General features: G+C 40.5%; 1 protein-coding gene across 6 annotated transcripts in view; it reads right to left on the minus strand.

Annotated features, from left to right (window-relative positions):
• LOC140729248 (zinc finger CW-type PWWP domain protein 1-like) overlaps positions 1–20,879 on the minus strand; it is a 215,769-nt gene extending 194,890 nt beyond the window's left edge. For 5 of the 6 annotated variants that reach the window (XM_073048813.1, XM_073048812.1, XM_073048811.1 and 2 more), the window contains exon 1: positions 20,671–20,879. The gene's annotated coding sequence lies outside the window, so the exon portion shown is untranslated. Of the gene's footprint in view, positions 1–10,197; positions 10,293–20,670 lie in introns of all 6 variants that reach the window. The other variant, XM_073048810.1, reaches the window with a different exon arrangement.
• Positions 20,880–21,835: the final 956 nt, after the last annotated feature.

Below are 21,835 nucleotides of genomic sequence, written 5' to 3' on the forward strand. Positions count from 1 at the left end.
TTCTTGAACCAACCTTCACAACTAATCCCATTTCAGTAAAAGAACACAATGGACCACCTTTTGCATTACCACGGACTTATCTTCAATTGCGTCTTTTTTTCCATTAAGGTCTTGTTTTTGTCAAGAAACCCTGCAGCCTGCTGTAAAATGTTAAGCTTCTAGAGTTCTTGAGCACCTGTATTTATTAATTCTTATTTTAGAGCTGTTAACCCCTTGTGCTTACGATTTAACCTTGCCAAGTTAATTGTGAATGGCACGAGTTTTCTGCATTCTATTATTATTTAAAGTGGACCCAGCAATCATTGTGTTGGAGAGAATGAACTGTCTTGCAATGTCACTCAGAGGCTCTGTTGGCATTCCTATGCTTGACCTCTTGTTTCTGTCTCCTCCTGGGAGCTTTGCCATCCCTCTGCTCCTGGGTTGAGCCAGTGCCAGTGACCTCCATGATGGAGAAAGCCTGTCGTTCCTCCACACTTAGGTTCAATCCTCCGAAAGCTCCCTGTGATAGTTTTTGCAATGTCTTTTTCATCTCTCTTCATTGTCATATATAATTTATATTCTACATGCTATCTGTAGCCACGTGCCTGTAATGCTACTATAAGCAAGCTTTCATTGTACTCATGCACATGACAATAAACTGGATTTGACAAATTGAGAGCTAAGCTTTTAAAATGTAAACTAAACAAAACAAAGCCCGATGTGCTGTCAAGACTATTCTACAGCTGTTGTACTATGAAACTATGGAAAATGAGGCATACAGGCATGAGTTCCATTCCTGAGTCCATCTTTAAGTCGGATTTGTACGTAAGTTGGAACAAGTACATCCGGTATTATTTAGCATCAGTTAGTCAAACGTTTGTCTTAATATACAGTATATATTTTACCTTTCTATGCATACAAAACACTTAAGAAATGTATGTATTCCAATAATTAAACCACTGCGTTGTTTAGTAATAATTGTACCTTTCATCGGGGCAGGGCCTTTCACATGCTCCATTATTCTCACTTTATCCGTTATCCTTTAAAGTTGTTCCAATCGTTGACCGACTGTAGCCTAACGCTTTTCCAATGACTAATGGCATTTCACCTCTTTCCAAACGCTTTATTATTTCCACTTTATTTTCAATCGCGATCGCTTCCCGTCAATGGAGCAGAAACACTGCGAGCAGCAGGTCCCGACCTGTGCCGGCTCCCGAGGTCTACTGGGTCCTAAGGACCACAGCACTGATTTCCCCAGGTGCTAAACTGCACCACACTGAGACAGGTTAAATGGGACAAGTGGGGGCTGTGCTGGGTTTGGGTATTTGATCCTTCACAATATTCTGCGTGGGAATTTAAACTGGAGGTGGCAGTGTTTTTTTTACGAGGTCAAGTTGCGAGCTCAACATCAACCCGGCATGGATGGTACGGGAGTCACTGGATTGATAATCAACCCGGCACGGGACTGGTCTGTCACTAAATCGAACTCGGGAACCTCCGTTCTCTAGCTCGGTGCTGATCTGACTGCGCCACCAGCCAACCAGAACTGGGGGGGACAGGGTCAGGGTGAATCTTACTAAGAAAAATTTAAGCCAAATACAAAGTTAAACACTCAACACAGTGGCAACAGCAACGACTTAAAATGGCAGACGGCGCTGCGTCCCGACTTAAAATGGCGGACGGCGTCGCGATCTGACTTAAAATGGCGGACAACGTTCTCCTTCCTCGGTTTGTAAGTACGAGTTGTCCATAAGTCGGACATTTGTAACTCGGGGACTGCCTGTGTTTGAATTTGCAACTGCTTTGGAGATTCCTGCAAGATATCAACATTGGCATTCCACCTCAGTTTACCCTTGATACACGTAGTAGTTGAAAGCCACTCCAGCCGAGATTACCCAATAGGACAAAGGAAAGACTGCTGATACACCACTGACACATTGCATATCTTCAGATCGCCATCTATCATAACTGCTAGACTCTAGACAAAAACGGACCAGTCCCATCTTAAGCTTTGGTGAGATTCTAAGGCTTATAATTATATTTTTTTCCTGTTACATTTGGTGACACATCTCTTTGGCAATTTTTCATTATTAATACTGACTTGGCCAGAGGTTTAGGAATTGAAGACAATTGCAGCAGCTCATAAATTATGAATATAAAATATTTCTATGCTCCTTAATCCGGGCAATTATATTCTTCCAATAATCACCTAAATAGCAAATTTGGTGTCCATCAGCATGATATTCACAGCAGGCTGAGGTAACAAGCACTTCTGTGAAATAACAGGTTTTCAACTTTCTCAGCCCTACCCCTTAAAATGTTTACAATTGCCAGTCCCTCTTGAACTTATTTAACATCTTGTATTACATTTATGAGTGTCTGTAATGATATTTGATCATTGTAGAAATCATAGCAGATCTAATCCACCTATATTCTAACATCCATAAATGCACGCCTTCAACAGATTTACTGGGAAGGGATTACGACAAATCCTGGTTAATTTTCCTTTCTCAGAACCTACACACCATAAAACAGATTTTTAAAATGCCCAGCCGTCTTTTTCAATCCAACTGAGATGGATAATCAACAGCAAACACATATTCTGTTTTGCCTCTGCCTTAGCAAACCATCCTGGATGTTTCTCTGAAATGTAATCAGGCACAGATATTGCCACAAGAGCGGATATTTGGACGGATGACCACCAAGGATGACTATCACAGTTTAAGACTTTCTTCATGAAACTGACTACTGCAATGTCAAATGTAAGCTTATGTCTTGAATCAAGTACTTCTCATAAATTTAGCAAAAGGAAATCAGAAGAATTTCTTTTCAGTTCTGTGTTGCTTACCCACCCATTAAAGCAACAGTAACTACTTGCCCTCTCACTTGCTTTATCCACAGCAGCTACTTGAGCAGGGTGATAAACTCCAGTAACTCATTATCAAATTATTTAAAATTCCAATAGTTTGGCATCTGGTTCCAGTGGTTTAGCAGAGCCCTATTTCTGCATTCTCTTTAAACTCACTGGAGCTTAATTTCCCAAGCTAAATTTAGACTCACTAGGACCCCATTCTCTACAATTCCCTATAAACTCACCAAGGCTCTGTTTCCCACATTCCCTTTAATCTCACCTGATTCCATATAACCATATAACAATTATAGCATGGAAACAGGCCATCTCGGCCCTTCTAATCCGTGCCGATGCTTCCACTCACCTAGTCCCAGTGGCCCGCACTCAGCCCATAACCCTCCATTCCTTTCCTGTCCATATACCTATCCAATTTTACTTTAAATGACAATACCAAACCTGCTTCTACCACTTCTACTGGAAGCTCATTCCACACAGCTACCACTCTCTAAGTAAAGAAATTCCCCCTCATGCTACCCTTAAACTTTTGCCCCTTAACTCTCAAATCATATCCTCTTGTTTGAATCTCCCCTACTCTCAATGGAAAAAGCCTATCCACATCAACTCAATCTATCCCCCTCATTATTTTAAATACCTCTATCAAGTCCCCCCTCAACCTTCTATGCTCCAAAGAATAAAGACCTAACTTGTTCAGCCTTTCCCTGTAATTTAGGTGCTGAAACCCAGGTAACATTCTAATAAACCTTCTCTGTACTCTCTCTATTTTGTTGATATCTTTCCTATAATTCGGTGACCAGAACTGTACACAATACTCCAAATTCGGCCTTACCAATGCCTTGTACAATTTTAACATTACATCCCAACTCCTATTCTCAATGCTCAATGATTGATTCATTGGAAAATTTATTACACTAGAGTATAACATCTGAGAAAGTAAGTTAAAAATGTTAAACACAAGCAAAGGTGAGGCTTGAGATGATTCTCTCAAAATCTCGTGACAGTGTAGTCCAGGATACTGCACCCAGGACCTTAACAGGGAGAAGTAAAACAGGCAAAAGCAGCACTCAGGTTTACAGACATGGTGGGCCAGGTGCAATTGGAAGAGGGGGCCTTGACACAGCCTCAAAGAGACCCACTTGGCAAAAGGCAACAAAACAAAAGCTATGGTGGTTGAGGAAGTACAGTGACAAAAGTAGCAGATAAGGTATGCAAGAGCAGTGTCTCAGGCAAAACAGGGACAGTGGACAAGGTGGAAAAACATGGAGAAAAGAAATTTCAGCTGGAAAGACTTATTGTAAAATGAAGAAAGATAGATTAGCTTCCTTATAAGAGCTGTTTATGATGGTCTCCCAACTCCCAAAAATCTGAACCAGTGGTTTGGTGAAGACCCAGCTTGTCCACTCTGTGGAAAAACAGCAAATCTCAAACACATCCTCTCATCTTGCAAAGTAACCCTTACTCAAGGAAGATACACATGGAGGCACAACCAGGTTCTCAGATGTCTGGCATCTATTGTGGAGAAGCAAAGATTGAATAACAACTCTAAGCCCCATATGACTGGAATAAACACCATCCCCTTTGTCCAGCAAGGACAGATAGTGCCACCCCCAGTGACACGGTTGGTGTCAGGCATACTGGAGCCTGCCCGTGACTGGAAAATCACTGTCAACCTTCACAAATGGCTAATATTTCCCCCAGAGATAGCCACTACCACCCTCAGACCAGATTTGGTCTTGTGGTCCAGCAGTCTGAACCTCAGAGCTCAGTGTCCTGGGAAGATGTAGTCTGTGAGGTATATGAGCAGAAACATGTAAGATTTGCTGAGTTGGCCACAGATGCTAAGCAACATGGATCGAAGGTGCAGATTTTCCCAGTAGAGGTTGGCTACAGAGGATTTGTGGCTACTTCCATGATCAGATTGCTGAAGGGACTGGGAGTCCAAAGCCAGGGCCAGTGAACTCTTGGAGGTAGTCAAGCAAAGCAGCGACTGGTTATGGATGAAGAGGAGTGACAGCATCTGGACCCTAAAATGACCTGTGGGTGGCCAGATGTCAAGGGCGTGTACCTGGGATGCCAGGTCGCACTGTTGGGTCCTCTGGAGATGTAGTGGGCTTAAATTGATGAAACATCTAAGGGGGGCGGTGCCCAGCTGCTGGCCCCGGGAAGCATCTGCCACACACCAAGCCCCACCTCATGATCTCTATGCTATGACCCGAGTTAGGATCTGCTTATCGAAGGGATTGAAACATCTAGTTCTATGAGCTTGAACTGCAGCTACATGGGCAGGGTGATAAACTCCAGTAACTCTTTAGCAAATAAGTTAAAATTCCAATGGTTTGGCATCTGGTTTAACAGAGCCCCATTTCTACATTCTCTTTAAACTTACTGGAGCTTAATTTCCCAAGTTATCTTTAGACTCACTAAGACCCCATTCTCTACTATTCCCTATAAATTTACCATTCCTTTAATCTCACCTGATTCATTGGAACATATATTAATTACACTGCAGTATAACATCTGAGGAAGTAAATTAAAAATGTTAAACATAAGAGATTCTGCAGAAGCTGAAAATCCAAAGTAACACACACAAAATGCTGCAAGAACTCAGCAGGTCAGGTAGCATCTATAGAAATGAATAAACAGTTGACGTTTCAAGCCAAGACCCTTCGTCAGGATTGGAACAGAAGGGGGAGGGGCAGGATAAATAGATGAGGGAAGGAGGAGGAGGACTAGCTAGAAGGTAATAGGTCAAGCCAGGTAGGTGGAAGAGGGGGAGATGAAGTAAGAAATTGTGATAGGTGGGAAAGGTAAAGGGATAGAGATGAAGGAATCTGACAAAAAAAGAGAGTAGACCATGGAAAAAAGGAAAGGAGGAGGTGCACCAGGGAGAGGTGATAGGCAGAAGAGAAGAGTTAAGAGGTCAAAGTGGGGAACTGAAGTAGAGGGAAGGGGAGGGGAAAAATACCAGATCTTGAAGAAATCTATGTTCATGCTATCAGTTTGGAGGCTACCCAGATGGAATATAAGGTGTCACTTCTCCATCGAGGGTGGCCTCGACTTGGCACAAAAGGAGGCTATGGACCGACATGTCAGAATGGGAATGGGGATAGGAATTAAAATGTTTGGCCGCTGGGAAATTCCACTTTTCGCAGATGGGACGGAGGTGCTCAACAAAGCAGTCCCCCAAACTACATCTACACTAACATAGAGGAGGATGCATCAGGAGTGCCAAATATAGTAGATGACCCCAATAAACTCACAGGTAAAATGTTGCTTCAAGGACAGTTTGGAACCCTGAATGGAAGTGAGGGAGGAGGTGAAAGGGTAAGTGTAGCACTTCTGCCACTTACAGAGATATTGGCAGGAGGGAGATTAGTAGGAAGGAACAAACAGAGAAGGGAGTCACAGAGGGAGCGAACCCTTCGGAAAGTGGAGAGTTGTGGGGGCAGGTAAAGATGTGTTTGGTGGTAGGGTCCCTTTGAAGATAGCAGAAGTTGCAGAGAATTATATTTTGGATGTGGAAGCTCATGGGGTGGTAGCTGAGGACAAGAGGAACTTGATCCCTGGCAGGAAGATGAGGTGAGCACGGATGTCCAGGAAATGGAGGAGATGCAAGTGAAAGTAGTATTAACGGTGGAGGAAGAGAAAACTCCATTCTTTAAAGAAGAGGGACTTCTCTAATGTCCTGGAACAGTAATCCTCATCCTAGGAACAAATGCAGCAGAGACATGAAAGGATCATGCAACTGGAACTGAGAAAAGGGAATGACATTTTTACAGGAGGCAAGTTAGCTGTGAGAATTGGTAGGTTTATAAAAGAAGTAGGTCCACAATTTGTCTCCAGAGATGGGGACAGAGATCAAGAAAGGAGAAAGAGCTGTCAGACATGGACAAAGGGAGGGTGGAAGTTGGAGGCAAAGTTGATGAAATAGAAGAGCTCAGCATAGATGCAAGAAGCAGCACCAATGCAGTCATCAATGTAGCGGAGAAAGAGTTGGGGAGCTTTACCAGGGAAAGGCTTGGAACATGGGACTGTTCTACATGACCAACAAAAAGGCAGGCATAGCTGATGTGGTTACTGGTGCCCATGGCTATTTTTTGAATTTGGAGGAAGTGGGAGGAACTGAAGGAGAAATGGTTGAGGATGAGGACCAGTTCCGCCAGACAGAAGAGGGTGGTGGTAGAGGGGAATTGGTTGGGTTCATTAAACATGGTTAATTAAAAATGTTGAGTAATTAAAAGGAGTAACATCCAATAATTCATATAATGACACCACCAGAGGGTCTCAAGGGTGCTTGATTATCAGTTTTGCTGCCTATATTACAATTGTAATATTTATAGACTAAATAATTTATTGAGACACTTATTACACTGTTTCCTTCTATAACTGCCCTAATGTTTATAATTATTTGAACGGTTCGTACTTACTTGAAATACTATTTGTTACTTGTTAATAAATAGTGCCATAATGAAAGAGAGATAACAAAGAAAGACAAAAAAATTAATGGCAATCTATAGAAATAGGTGCCAGTTTCTGGGAAAACATTATTTTAAAACTGTTCGACATCAGTCTCCTGCCCCAATTAAGCGGCATAGTGTCCTAAATAAATGAAAAGGAAATCTGGTTATTTTCTTAATTAGCTTTTGATTAAGCAACACTTGATTAAGAGTTGTCCCAAATATGCAGCTGCCCCAATTAACCAATGGCCTAACTAACCAGAATCCACTGTAGTTCAGATGTGCATCATAATACACCAGAGAATTTTTATTGTTCTGTACTTCATATAGCTAATCATGAAATCTATTGAGCATTGAAAGACTGAGATAGAGTGGATGTGGAGAGGATATTTCCAATAGTACGAGAGTCTAAGACCAGAGGGCACAGCCTCAGAAGAGGACAATCCTTTAAATCAAAGGAAGAGGAATTTCTTGAGCCAGAGGGTGGTGACTTTGTGGAATTTATTGCCATAGACATCTGTGAAAGCCAAGTGACTGGGTATATTTAAAGCGGAGGTTGATGGGTTCCTGCTTAGCCAGGGCATCAAAGGTTATGGGGAGATGGGAGAATGGCCTAAGTTTGCTATGCCTTTGGGTCTTATGGATATTAATAATTATAATACTTCTTCTTCTTGCGCCCTTAACTCCTAGTGGAGTCATCAGGGTGTTGTCATGACAAGCTTAGCACCGGTCTGTTCCATCTGTCACAGTTGTGTGCCAGGGCTTGGGTCACCGCAAATGTTTTCCCTGTCATTCTTTAATGTTGCCCATCCATCTTTTCCTCTGTCTGCCTCTATAATACTATCTATATATAATACTAAAATACTAACTGAGTGATTTATTCTACTATACTTAATGATGCCATTACTGAGAATTTATCACACAATGCATGACAATCTAATGATTTATTCATCACAATAACTGCCCTATGGATACTCAATATTACAGGCCAAATCTACACAGGTGTATAATGCACATCTGAACTACAGTGGATTCTGGTTAGTTAGGCCATTGGTTAATTGGGGCAGCAGCATATTTGGGACAACTCTTAATCAAGCGTTGCTTAATCAAAAGCTAATCAAGAAAATAGCCAGATTTCCCCTTCATTTATTTGGGACACTATGTCGCTTAACTGGGGCAGGAGACTGATGTCGAACAGTTTTTACATAATGTTAGTTGCTTGTACTTGTGTTCAAAAAGAAGTGATTTTTGAGACTAGTAGTGAGAAGTAAGGAGTAAGACTACTCAGAACTGTTTTGCTCACTGCGGTTTCAAGCATTTAGGCTTGGAGATGCCAGAAATGGCTGGGGTGGAAATGAAACAATTTCACTACTTCAACAAGTTAGGAACTACGAAGAATTTGAAAGTATCGACAATCATTTTGAATTTTACAATGAAAGTGAAGATTTTGAGAATGCAATTGGCGATAGCATTGCATGAAGATAGTCCATTATCTGCATCAGGTGTCTGTGCTGATTTTGTTCACTTACAGCCAATCAAAACAGTGTACACTTGATTAATTCTTCCAATATAAACTATTAGGAAATACTATACAGTTTTATAGTACTGTAGTCACATTAATAATGTTCTAATTTGTTCTGCATTTAAATACCTAATTTGTTACTCAGTTAAACAGTACCTTGTCTTTTTTATACATTTTTCAATTATTTCCATGAAATTTTTCAACTAATTGGGGCAGCTGCTTAATTGGGCCAAAATGTATTGGTTCCAATGTGTCCCAATTAATCAGAATCCACTGTATTTTTCAACCAAGCATCATGATACAGTCATGTTTCACTGCAGCTGCTAATATGCTGAAAAAGTGATATTTTTCATAAAGTATTAATTTTATGGAATTAAAAGTACTTCACAGAGCCACAGTCGTATACAGAGAGTGTTTTCAGCACATATTTACGCCAAGCTTTTTGCCAACTACATTAGCCCTGCTTGCCTGCATTAGAACTATATCCTTGTATGCTTTGCCCATTTAAATGACTGTCTAAATGCCTGTTATATGTAGTAACTGTATCTGATTCCATCACCTCCGCTGGCAGCATGTTCAAGATATCAATAACTTTCTGTGGAAAAAAACTTATCCCTCACATCCCCTTTAAACTCCATCCTCTTAATTTAATCCTAGGCCCTAGATCTCTCTCCCCTATCTATCTCTTTCATTATCTTATATACTTCTATCAAGTTACCTCCTCTGCCTCCACAGCTCTGGGAAAAACAAGCCCAGCCTATCTAATAAGTGAAGTCCTTCAATCCAGACAAGTACCTGGAATGCACCTTCACCAGTGGATCACATCCTTCCTATACTGTGAGGCCTAACCAGTGTTCTGTAAACTTCCAACATAATATCCTAATTCATATTCCATGTGCCAACCTACCCTGTATTTTCAAATGCCTCCTTCACTACTCTATTGACCTGTGTTGCCACATGAAATGATAAACTTGGACCCCCTACATCTTTCTGTTCATTAACATTCCTCAGAGCCCTATTTAATGTATACATCAACCCTTACTTGCCTTCCCTAAATGTATCAGCTCACATCTGTCAGGATTAAGTTCCATTTACCAGTGCTCCACTCAACTTTCCATTTGATCTATACCCTGCTGTAGCCTTGGACAATGTTCATCACTATCCAAAGTAGTAATTTTGTGTTATCCACATATTTACTAATTAGAGGTCCAACATTCACATGTCATTAACATACAATATCACAAACAGTAAAGGTCCCAACACCAATCCCTGCTGTAAACCACAAGTTACAGACCTCCAATCGTACTGTCCTCTGCCTCTATCACCAAACTATTTTTGAATCCAATTAGTTCATCTTGGATTTCATGTACCTTAACTTTCTCAACCAGGACACCATGCAGCAGCTTGTCAAATGTCTTACTGGAATCCACATAGACATCTGCTGCTCTAACTTCATCAGCTTCCTCTGAAATTGCCACAAAAAAAAATCAATCAAATTAGTGAAACAGAATTTGCCCTGTACAAAAGTAATGCGGACTATCTCTAATTCCGCTCCCTCATTTCCTATTGTGTATAAGTCCTGTCCCTTGGAACTTACTCCAAAGGAAAATTCTCTTGGAATTGGCTCAACAGCGTATTGTTACCCTGGACTATCCCAGCTGCACTTCTTAAATAAACGAACAACCTTAGGCTAACAAAAATACAAAAATCTCCAGAAGGCCCTAGTCTGATCTCCTCTCGATTCCCAAAGAATGCCGAGATCATCCAGCCCTGGGGGTTCATCCATCCTTCTTGTATCCCAATACTTCTAACACCATAACTGACATTCTCCAGACTGTTAATATTTTCCTCCTTGAATTCAATATGCTCCACTTCCTTCTCCTTGGAGAATAAAGATATAAACTATTCATATAGAAATTTACATTCATCCCACGGTTCCCCTTTTGTTCCTAATAATTATAGAGTGATTTGGATTCTTAATTTAGGGTAGCATGGAAGCGTAGCGGTTAGCACATAGCTTTACAGTACCAATGACCCAGCTTCATTTCCCGCGCTACTTGTAAGGACTTTGTACATTCTCCCCACGTCCATGTGGGTTTCCTCCGGGTGCTCCGGTTTCCTCCCACATTCCAAAGATGTACCAGTTGGTATTGGTCATTGAAAACTGACCTGGAATTAGGCTAGGGTTAAATCGGGGGTTGCTGGGCAGCTTGGCTCAAAAGCCAGAAGAGCCTATTCTGTGCTGAATCTCAATAAATACATAAATTCACCTTCCTTTTTTGTCCTTCTAATTTCTTTATTAACCTCTCTCTATCTGCCTCAAAGGATTCAATTGATTGTAGTTTCCTATACCTGACATATATTTCTTTTTTCAAAATCTTGTTCAAACCTTCATAACCTTTGTCATCTTTGCCTTTGACACTTTACAGAATATGTTCAAAAATGATTACTCTAGGATTTTATTACACGAACTGCAATATTGCCAGAGCTATGGTATATTCTTCATGAACACTATTAGTCATTATCTACACTGTGTGTAGTTCTGTAGATATTTATTTCACTTGCTATTGTACTGAAGATATTTATCATCATATAATCAATGGTAGAAATCTAGCTCTGGCAGTGGTACACAATGAACAGTATTGGATAGGATGCTGGTCACATGCAGTGCCTGATTTTAATTCAACTGCAGCCAAATGAAGTAAATATCAAGTACCGGTAATATTCTGCCTAAAACAGATAAAACCACAATTTTTGAGGTATACTGCCCGCAAATTTCAAATTCATAGCATTTTCTTCATCACTACACATAAGAATAGATTTCTTTCAAGAGTGGAATGTTATTAGAATAATTTCTAGGTCAAACTGGCTTATATTCTGGAAATATAAAATGTCTCTTCAGGTTGCAATCATATTTGCCTACATTGGTACAATTTATGATCAGATGAACATTTAATGATGACATTTCTCTATGCTTTTGTGCTTCTCAGGCACACCTGTGAATGGTAATTCTCGAAAAAGCCAAGTTTAAACTGTGCAGTTTTCTCTGGAGGTACCTTTCAAATTAACTGCTTCACACAATTACTTCCTATCGCAATCACCTCCTCCCCTATTGCTGGCCTTCTTTTTCTTAATAAGCCAGAGCCTCTGACCCACTTGTGGACTTAACTGCTCTTTTCCTTTCTACCTGCAGTGTGGTAAGTTTGCAATACAAAAAAATGTGTAAACCTAACACCCTGGGTTTCTGAATTTTCACATGGCAGGTTCATGGCCATGACAGCCATTGCAGAACAATGGATGTTACTGGATTCCTAAAGTACTATTATATTTCTCAGTCTTTCATCACAAGAGTATCTAGGTATACTGAAATACTGGAGATATTTATGGCACTATTTAAGTATTTCTGCCTCAATCTTCAAAACTAATCACTTCTTTAAGGTATTTTGAAGTACTTGCCACATTGATGTAATTATCCCATTGGGTTGGGAGCATTTTTTTAAAACCATTTTTCCAAAAATTTAAATATTTACTTTTACATAGTTTCTGGAGTATTCTAATCTTGTTGATATATATTTCTACTTTGATTACATAAAGCACTATATTTTAAAATCTTAGTATCCATTTTACTTGGAGATGCGTCTTGCTGATCATGGTATTCTTAAGCCTTGAAGCATTCATCCAATTTTCAGTTATTTTCCATTTGTCCGATGTTCAGCTGTTTTCAGATTTTGATTTACCCAGTTATAGTTATAGGGTTGTACAACACAAAAACATACCAAAACAAGATTAAATCTGCAGATACTGGAAATCCTAGCCACACACACAAAATGCTGGAGGAAATCAGCAGGTCAGGCAGTATCTAGGGAAAAAATAAACAGTAGATATTTTGGGCCAAAGGGTATTCTTTTCGTTGATGCTGCCTGGCCTGTTGATTTTCTCTAGCATTTTGTGTGTGTTGCACAAAAACAGGCCTATCAGCCCACAACATCTGTGCTAACCTTGTCAATCTACACTAATCCTATCCATACACTTTGTCCACATCCTTCTATTTACTGTCTAAATACTGTATCTCTTAAACCTAGTTCTTGAAGTAATTTCCAACTTTTTCATCTAGTGGGTTATTCCTATTTATAATATTCTTTGAGCTATTTATCCTATTATCAGGGTGGAGATACATCCCTACCAAGGAGAGGTAAGGCACTTCTTCCCTCCACTAGCCTGAAGGCCACTACTGGGCAAGGGGTAGCACCTGCTTAGCATCCCCCCCACCCCAATCAGGGTCATGTGAAGTCATGGAAGCAAGTGGCGGATGGTTTTCAGAAGCTGGCGCATATCACAAGTCCAGATTATGAGACTACTGAGGCCAGGCAGACAACTCCTTTAGAAGGCAGAGCTCAGGAGGGATAATGGCACCTAATGGCAACTCCTTTGCTTGCATCTTCGGAAACAGCTCTATTTCCACCTTTAATATCTTTATTTTTGCCTTTCAGGGTTCTTTTGAAGACCCTGAACTGGAGCTCCATGCAGACTTTGGTTCTTAGCGGGAATGGGACCCGTTCTCGGGGTTCCATGACTGGCCATTATTCGACATGCCAAGGGTTTGACCTGAGAGTCTCGATCGTGTTCAGAAACCTAAGATCTCGGGGCTCTGGAGATGGGCAGATCGAGGGGCGGTGTTACAGCAAGAGACTCATGTGTCGTCGAGGAGGCTGGAAAACCTTTTGCTGTGGGTCCGAAGACCCGAGGTCTTTGCGATCTTCGGACACAGAGCTTGAAAAAAGCAACAAAACAGACTCTTAACATGGTAAACCAGCAGGTTGTTGTTCTGTCTCCCACTTGCTGTGAAAATGGGGGACACCTCCCTCTCCCTTGCCAGGGAGAGAGAGAACCTGTGGTTTGTCGAATGTTGAATGAAATACGAAGCCTTTGGGGAACTTTGGTCTGTGTCTTTGCTATCGCTAAGCTCACACTTGCATTCGGTAGTGGGTGCGCTTTTTGTTTTGCCAGTGGGGGGAGAGGGGATTGTTGCTCACTGCTGCTTACATGCAGGAAGGGAGAGCTGGGGGGGTACTTAGGGGGTTCTCACATTTAACCGTCATTCATTCTTTGGGGCACTTTTCTGTTTTCTTGGATATTTGCGAAGAAAATGCATTTCAGGATGCATATTGTATACATTTCTCTGACATTAAATATGACCTTTGAATCTTTGAATATTGATAGTGGCTTGGGTCACCGTCCTGTAAAGACACTGCCCAGAAGAAGGCAGTGGCAAACCATTTCTGTAGAAAATTTGCCAAGTCCTATCAAGGTCAGAGACCATGATCGCCCACATCACCTGACATGGCACATAATGACTATATCTGATAACAAACAATCTACCAACTGCTCCCATTTTCTCACCATTACTATGCCTTTTATCTCACATTTTGGCTGATATTCCTAGTGTCCAGGCATATGACTCCACTTTTTACACAATTATACCTTGTATTTGAATGCACTATCATTTTGTAATCTGGAAGAAAACATTTATTTGGTTTTCAGCAGATAGTGATGTATTTAATTTACCCTGATGACGATTTTATTCATGGTTTTCCCACATTTTGTGACATTTTATCCCCAAGCTTTTACCCACAGCTAGTCTGGGAACATTAACCACTCTGAACACCTTTTCCTTCCCATGTTTTTATCTGATATACAAAATATGGAGTGGGTTACCAGGCTGTTTGATGAGGATTTGAAGCACACATGGTTTTGAAGGGAATTGTATTTAAAATATATCAGTTTTTAGATTAAGCATCCATATGTTTTGAAGATACAGTGCCTATAAAAAGTATTCACCCCACCCCCCGGGACGTTTCCATGTTTTATTGTTTTACAACATTGAATCACAGTGGATATAATTTGGCTTTTTTGACACTGCTCAACAGTAAAAGACTCTTTCGTATCAAAGTTAAAACAGGTCTCTACAAAGTGATATAAATGAATTACAAATATAAAACACAAAATAATTGGTTGTATAAATATTCATCCCCTACAGGTCAGTATTTAGTAGATGAACCTTCAGCAGCAATTAAGCCTTGAGTCTGTGTGTAGGTCTCTATCAGCTTTGCACATCTGGATACTGCAATTTTTCACCATTCTTCTTTACAAAACTGCTCAAGCTCTGTCAGATTGCATGGCGATCGTGAGTGAACAGCCCTTTTCAAGTCTAGCCACAAATTATCAATAGGATTGAGGTCTGGACTCTGACTTGCCCACTCCAGGACATTAACTTTGTTTTTAATTAATTCCTGTGTAGCTTTGGCTTTATGCTTGGAGCCCTTGTCTTGCTGGAAAACAAATCTCCTCCCAAGTCACAGTTCTCCTGCAGACTGCATCAGGTTTTCCTCCAAGACTTCCCTGTATTTTGCTGCGTTCATTTTACCCTCTACCTTCACAAGCTTTCCAGGGTCTGTTGTAGTGAAGCATCCCCACAGCATGATGCAGCTACCACCATGCTTCATGGTAGGGATGGTGTGTTTTAGATGATGTGCAGTGTTTAGCTTAAGCCAAACATAGCATTTAGTCTGATGGGCAAAAATCTCAATTTTGGTTTCATCAGACCATAAAACCTTCTTCCAGCGACTTCAGTCTCCCACATGCCTTCTGGCAAACTCTAGCCAAGATTTCATTTGAATATTTTTCAACAGAGGGTTTCTTTTGCCACACTCCCATAAAGCTGCGACTGGTGAAGCACCCAGAAAACAGTTGTTCTATATGCAATCTCTCCCATCTCAGCCACTGAAGCTTGTAACTCCTTGGTGGCCTCCCTCACTAGTCCCTTCTTGTACGGTCACTGAGTTCTTGAGGATGACCTGCTCTAGGCATTTCCAGCTGCACTATATTCTTTCCATTTCATGATGATTGACTTATGGGGTATTCAGTGACTTGGAAATTTTCTTTAGTCCATCTCCTGACTTGTGCTTTTCAATAACCTTTTCGCAGAGTTGCTTGCATGGTGTAGTGTTTGCCAAGATACTGACTCACCAGCAGTTGGACCTTCCAGTTATAGGTGTATTTTTATTACAATCAATTGTAATAAAACACCTTGACTGCACACAGGACTGCAAAAACAGATCTCCATTTACTAATTATGTGACTTTTAAAACCAATTGGCTGCACCAATGATGATTTGGTGTGTCATATTTGGGGGGGGAATATTTATGCAATCAATTATTTTGTATTTTATATTTGTAATTAATTTAGATCATTTTGTAGAGATCAGTTTTCACAAGTCCTTTTCTGTTGATCAGCGTCAAAAAAGTCAAATCCTCTGTGATTTAACAGTGTAAAAACAATAAAACATGAAAACTTCCAAGGTGAGGGAATACTTTTTTTTAAGGCACAGTATTTTTCACTGACAATGGTTTACTTAGCTCTTGAAGCATTTGCCCAATTTACAGCTATTTTGATTTACTGTAGTTACTGTTATTGGAGATAGGCCAGAAATAGTCCTATCAGTCCACCTCATCCATGCAAACCTTTCTGCCCACTAATTACATGCGTTCATGCTATCTATCTGCTTCAAGGAATTACAGATTAGAAAAGTGGCATTCATCATTAAGGACCTCCATCACCCAGGTTATGCCCTCGTCTCATTGCCATCATCAGGGAGGAGGTACAGGAGCCTGAAGGCACACATTCGACAATTCAAAACAACATCTTCCCCTCTGACATCCAATTTTTGAATACACATTAAACCCATGAACACTACCTCACTACTTTTTTTTTTAAATTTGTTTTTGCACGGATTTCTGTAGCATCCTGGACATCTTCAAAGAGCGATACCTCAGAAAAGTGACATCCATCATTAAGGACCCCCATCACCCAAGTTATGCCCTCTTCTCATTGCTATCATTAGGGAAGAGACACAGGAGCCTGAAGACACACATTCAATAATTCAGGTACAGCTTCTTCCCCTCTGCCATCTGATTTCTGAATGGACACTGAGCCCATGAACACTATCTCACTACTTATTTAATTTAACATAAATGTCTTTTAATTATTTATATATTTAAATATATTTACTGTATTTCAATTATATATTGCAATGTACTGTTGCCACATAACAAATTTAATGACATATACCAGTAATATTAAACCTGATTCTGATCCTTCTGTCTTATTATTTAAGTAACTGTCTAAATATATCTTAAACCTAGTTCTTGAAATAACTTTCAATTGTTTGATTTAGACTATTCCTTCTTATTTTGAGATATTTACTTTATTACCTTGGAGGAAGTTAAACGTTTATTGAGATACCAATGTTCATGAGGGAACAATATTTATCTCATTTTCGAACACTACCTTTCTTCTTGTGCTTAGTTGTTGTTTATTTAATATTTCAGTAATATTTGAGTGATTTTGTAAATATATTATCTGATTAAGCATTTGGTGTTTATATAATTATTTGTAAAAATATGAGAATTGCATACGTCATATCGCCACCACGATCATCTGAACGCATAGCTTAAAGAACAAGCTAAGACTCGCATCATTTCTGAGTCTCCGTCTCTTCCTTTTAATTGGTTTAATGGTTTGGGAGTTACAAAATATATCATTAATATGGTTTTTAAAGTAATTATTTACAGTTTTGGAAAAGAATTTCCTAACCTCTTGGGGCACTTGTCCTTGATTTAACATTCTTTAATGTTGATATACCCATCCAACTCATTTACAACTACTATCATTTGGAAAATGTTATTCCTTTGGTTATAGATACTATCACAATATTAAATAATTAATCTATTGATTTGTGATCTAGATGTTAAACCAATTCCCAAGGAGTTCACCTACAACTTTTATCACTTTTTTTGGTTTTTCTTCCAGTAATACTCCTTCACATTTGAGGCAATTCCTTCCATTAATAAGTGATCCATCTACCTCTCCCAATTTCTTCCCATTGCTCAGCCTTTAAATCCTACATTTGAACTGATAATCCTACTGGCCAAGCTTTAGAATCCAGATTTTGTGCAATTAGACCTTGTTTTTGAATATACTATGGTATCTTTATCTGGAAAACACCTATTTAACATTAACCCTGGTTCCTTAAGGTTATTATAGTAATGAGTGGTAACAGGGATAAGCTCCCACTACCTATTCATTGCTCCCAGTAGCACATGACATAGTTCTCTATTTTTCTAAGCTACATGTAGCAATCTAAGAGGCTCTTAAAAGACCCTATTGTACCCGTCGCTGGTAGTGCATTTCACACACCCACCACGGTGTGAAAAACTTAGCCCTGATATCGCCTTGGTGCCTATTTCCAAGCATCTTAAACTACACCGCCTTGTGTTAACTATTTCAGCCCTGGAAAAAAGCCTCTGGCTATCCACATGATCAATCCACAAACTTTGCCACAAAGCCATCATTTCTATTACCTAAATCATTGACAAACAATATGAAAAATATAACCGTCCCAATACTGTCCACTGAGGAACACCATTAGTCACTGGCAGCCAACCAGAAAAAGCCCCCTTTAATTATCTAGAAGGGAAACTCTAATCTCAAACCTCTGCTCCCTTGCAACTATAGCCACTCATGGAGAAAGCTTCGGTAGTAAACCCCAAGGGAAAAATCTGGAGCTAGGGTCCCTAAGGTTGAGTTCAACACTGACTGGCAATTCCTGGTGCCAAACTGTATTGGTCTCTGCTGTTCCTTTTGATTCATCTGATGCTTGGAGAAGGGGAGCTCGCTACATAGGCACCAGCTTGCTCTCCGTATCGTACAGTCCTGACTTGCTAGGATGCATCGTCCATGGTCGACCCTGACCAATGGGACACCTCACAACATTAACCCTGCAATTCTTCAATATTTTGACCATTTTATCCATGGTTTTCCACCCCTTTGTGGCATATTTTGACTTTTTAATCTCCATACCTGTTCTGGGCACCAGACAGTTTTAACAACTTCTGCCCCCCATTTCTATTTGTGAAATATCAACTAGGTTACCAGGCTATTCATTAATCAAGTTTCGTGATTAAGCATCTGTTTTTGAGATAAATTCATCAATGAGAAGTAACCCTTGATTTTGATTTACACCAGCCATAATCATGGGGTTGTACAGCACAGAAACAGGCCACTCATCTATTCTGCCCAGCTGTTTCTGCTATCCATATTCTTCAATGCCTTGTCTATTTACTGCCCGTCTAATTGTCTCTTAAAGCACCTGATCATTTTTCATTTCTTAAACCCAGTTGATGTAATCATTTTCAGCTTTTTGATTTAGATTATTCCTGATCATTTAACACTTTTAAGGTATTTATCCTATCCCAGCACGCTTAATTTTGTGTTTTATGTTGTGTTTTTCAATCTTTTTTCCCCATGGGGGAGGAGATTTGATGTTTTTCTTTGAACTGCTTCCATGGTGTTTGTTCATGGTTGTCTGTGGGGAAGACGAAATCATGTTCCCAGTTAGTACACTTATATACCTGCAGTATTGTAGAATCACTCTTGGACTGTATGGATACTCCTGCTCACTGTGATACTGTGAAATGTTTGGAAGCTCACCCAGGATGAGTATCTAATGGCATGGTCCAGTCCAAGTCAGTGGACACATACATAAACTGCCAACACTAGCCAAAGAATTGTATACTGCATACATACTACAATAATCCTCCAAGAGGACCACAACCTTGTCTTGGTTTGGAGGTTTGTGTGCCCCAATGACCCGGAGAGTTATGTGGGCTGGAGTCAGGGCTTTATGCTTTGGCTCTTGGTAGGGTCACCCATGCCAAACAGGTCAAAGGGTAGAGGTCAAACTAATAGTGGTCCACCAGTCCTCCAGGTTCGGGAGTTCAGCTAACAACCCTGATTGGTCAAACAAAATTGTTACGGAAACAGCAACGAAGAATCTTTCTACATCTGAGTGTGACGGTATTCCTGAGTCTCCACCCAGGACTTGTTTGACTGACAGTTAGTGAAAATCAAGATGAAGCCTTGAACGTAATTAAAGATGGAGGACCTTAATTGCTGCCCTAAACACTAGTGGCATAACGGGCAATAAGTAAACTCTGATAATAAACATACTTTGAATTATCTTTGAGGGACTTAAAACTGTCAGTATTTACAATATTATTATATTAATATTTATCTCCTAGTTTTCAAACTCTTTATCTATTCTACTTATAAACATCTACTGTTTTGGAAAAAGATTACCCAATTATTTGAAGGATTTATTCACCTGCTGTTGATGTACTCAATCCAATCCTTTACAACCAGAAACCTTTAATCCTTTCATAGATCATTTAAAAAGTTTTACAATTATCAAAACTATTTAAAGATATCAAGTCTGCTGGTTTTATGATTATTTTAGCTCCAATGTGGTTTATACTTAAATTTTAAACCATGGACAAATAATAAATATCACACTGGCTATTTCAGCAGATCAATGATCTACAAGTTAAATCCCTTTCCCCAAGTATTTACTCACAAGTTTTACCCATTATTAATTTTCCTCTCATTATTCCAGAAACAAGCTGCTTTGCTTTTCAAATACCTCCATGCATCAACTTCTCCCCATTTTTGGCCAATATTCCTACTTTCAGGACATTTAAATTCAGGTTTTGATGCTTATTTTTCAATACATCGCATTATACTTCCCTCTGGAAACACCCTCTCCTTCAGCTTTTCATTTGATGCCGAAATACTTAACCAGATATACCTTCAATAATTTGACCATTTTATCCATATTTTCCAACCATCTGATACATTTTAATCTCATACCCGTCCTGAGAGTATTAGTCACTTATCAACTTTTTTTCCTCTCAGGTTCTATATAATACACAAAATACGGTGTGGGTTACCATGCTGTTCTTTGGGGATTTGACGCACTCTGAGTTTTTGAAGGGTATTTGTCGACGGTTTTGTTATTTCGTCTGTTTTAGAGACGATTTTTGGTGTGGGCAGCCACGATATTCGACGCTAATCCCGCAAAGACACCACCGCCGGCCACCGGTCTTCGCTCGCGCACGCACAGTCCACCTCTCACGCTTTTGGCGCCCGCTGCCTCTACCAATCAGCGTGACTGAACCCCTCCAGCGTCCGCCAATCGGAGAGCGTACCAAGCCGGAGCCCGACCCCCCCCCCTTCGCCAATCAGCGAATGGACCAAATGGAGGCGGGCCCTTCCACATCTTCACCAATTATAGAGCGTACCAAGCCGGAGACTGACACCACCTCCACACCTCCACCAATCAGGGAGCGAGGCAAACCGTAGCCTGACCCCACCTCCACACCTTCACCAACCAACAGGCGTGTCAGCCGGACCCCTCATCTCAGCCAATCGGCGAGCAGACCAAGCCGGAGCCGCATTCCCCCTTTCCTCCACACATCTGCCACTCATCGAGCTAGAAAGATGGTCTACCTCAGCCAATCGGCGAGCATGCCGATCCGGAGCCAGTCCTTGCCCCTTCCGCCCCCCACCTCCCGCTCCTCCAACTGATCCAACGCACACGCGCAACTTTCCCTACGGCGAGTGCTTTGGCAGACCGGGGGGGGGGGGGGAGGAAGAACTGCCAAAGTCGAAATATCTTGCTTTTTTGCCCTTTAACTCTTTCCACTGAAGGTAAACACCTTGCTGCTGACAAGTCATCTGATCACTTTCACATAGTACCTTGCTTTAAACAAACTTTCCCCAATCCAGGAGGTTCCAAAGTTTCACTTTTAATTTGTACTAGAATTGCAAAGTAACGTTAGCTGTTGAAATACCGTTAGTTCAATCCGCATTTTGTAAAGCACTCTGGAAATGAAAACTACTTGTGCATGTGGACTGTAGGAGGAGGCCATTCAGTCCCTCAAGCCTGTTGCGCTATTAAGTAAAATCTTGACTGATCTGATTACACTCAAGTGCATGTTCCCCTTCTCCTCATCAATTATCCATTGATCTATGCCTTCAAGATAATTAAATAAATCAAAGATTCTGTATCCACCATTCTTTGAGGGAGATGTGCTGTCACAATAGCTCAGTAAA

Source organism: Hemitrygon akajei, chromosome 6 (assembly GCF_048418815.1).
Source record: "Hemitrygon akajei chromosome 6, sHemAka1.3, whole genome shotgun sequence".
Classification (NCBI taxonomy): Eukaryota; Metazoa; Chordata; class Chondrichthyes; order Myliobatiformes; family Dasyatidae; genus Hemitrygon; species Hemitrygon akajei.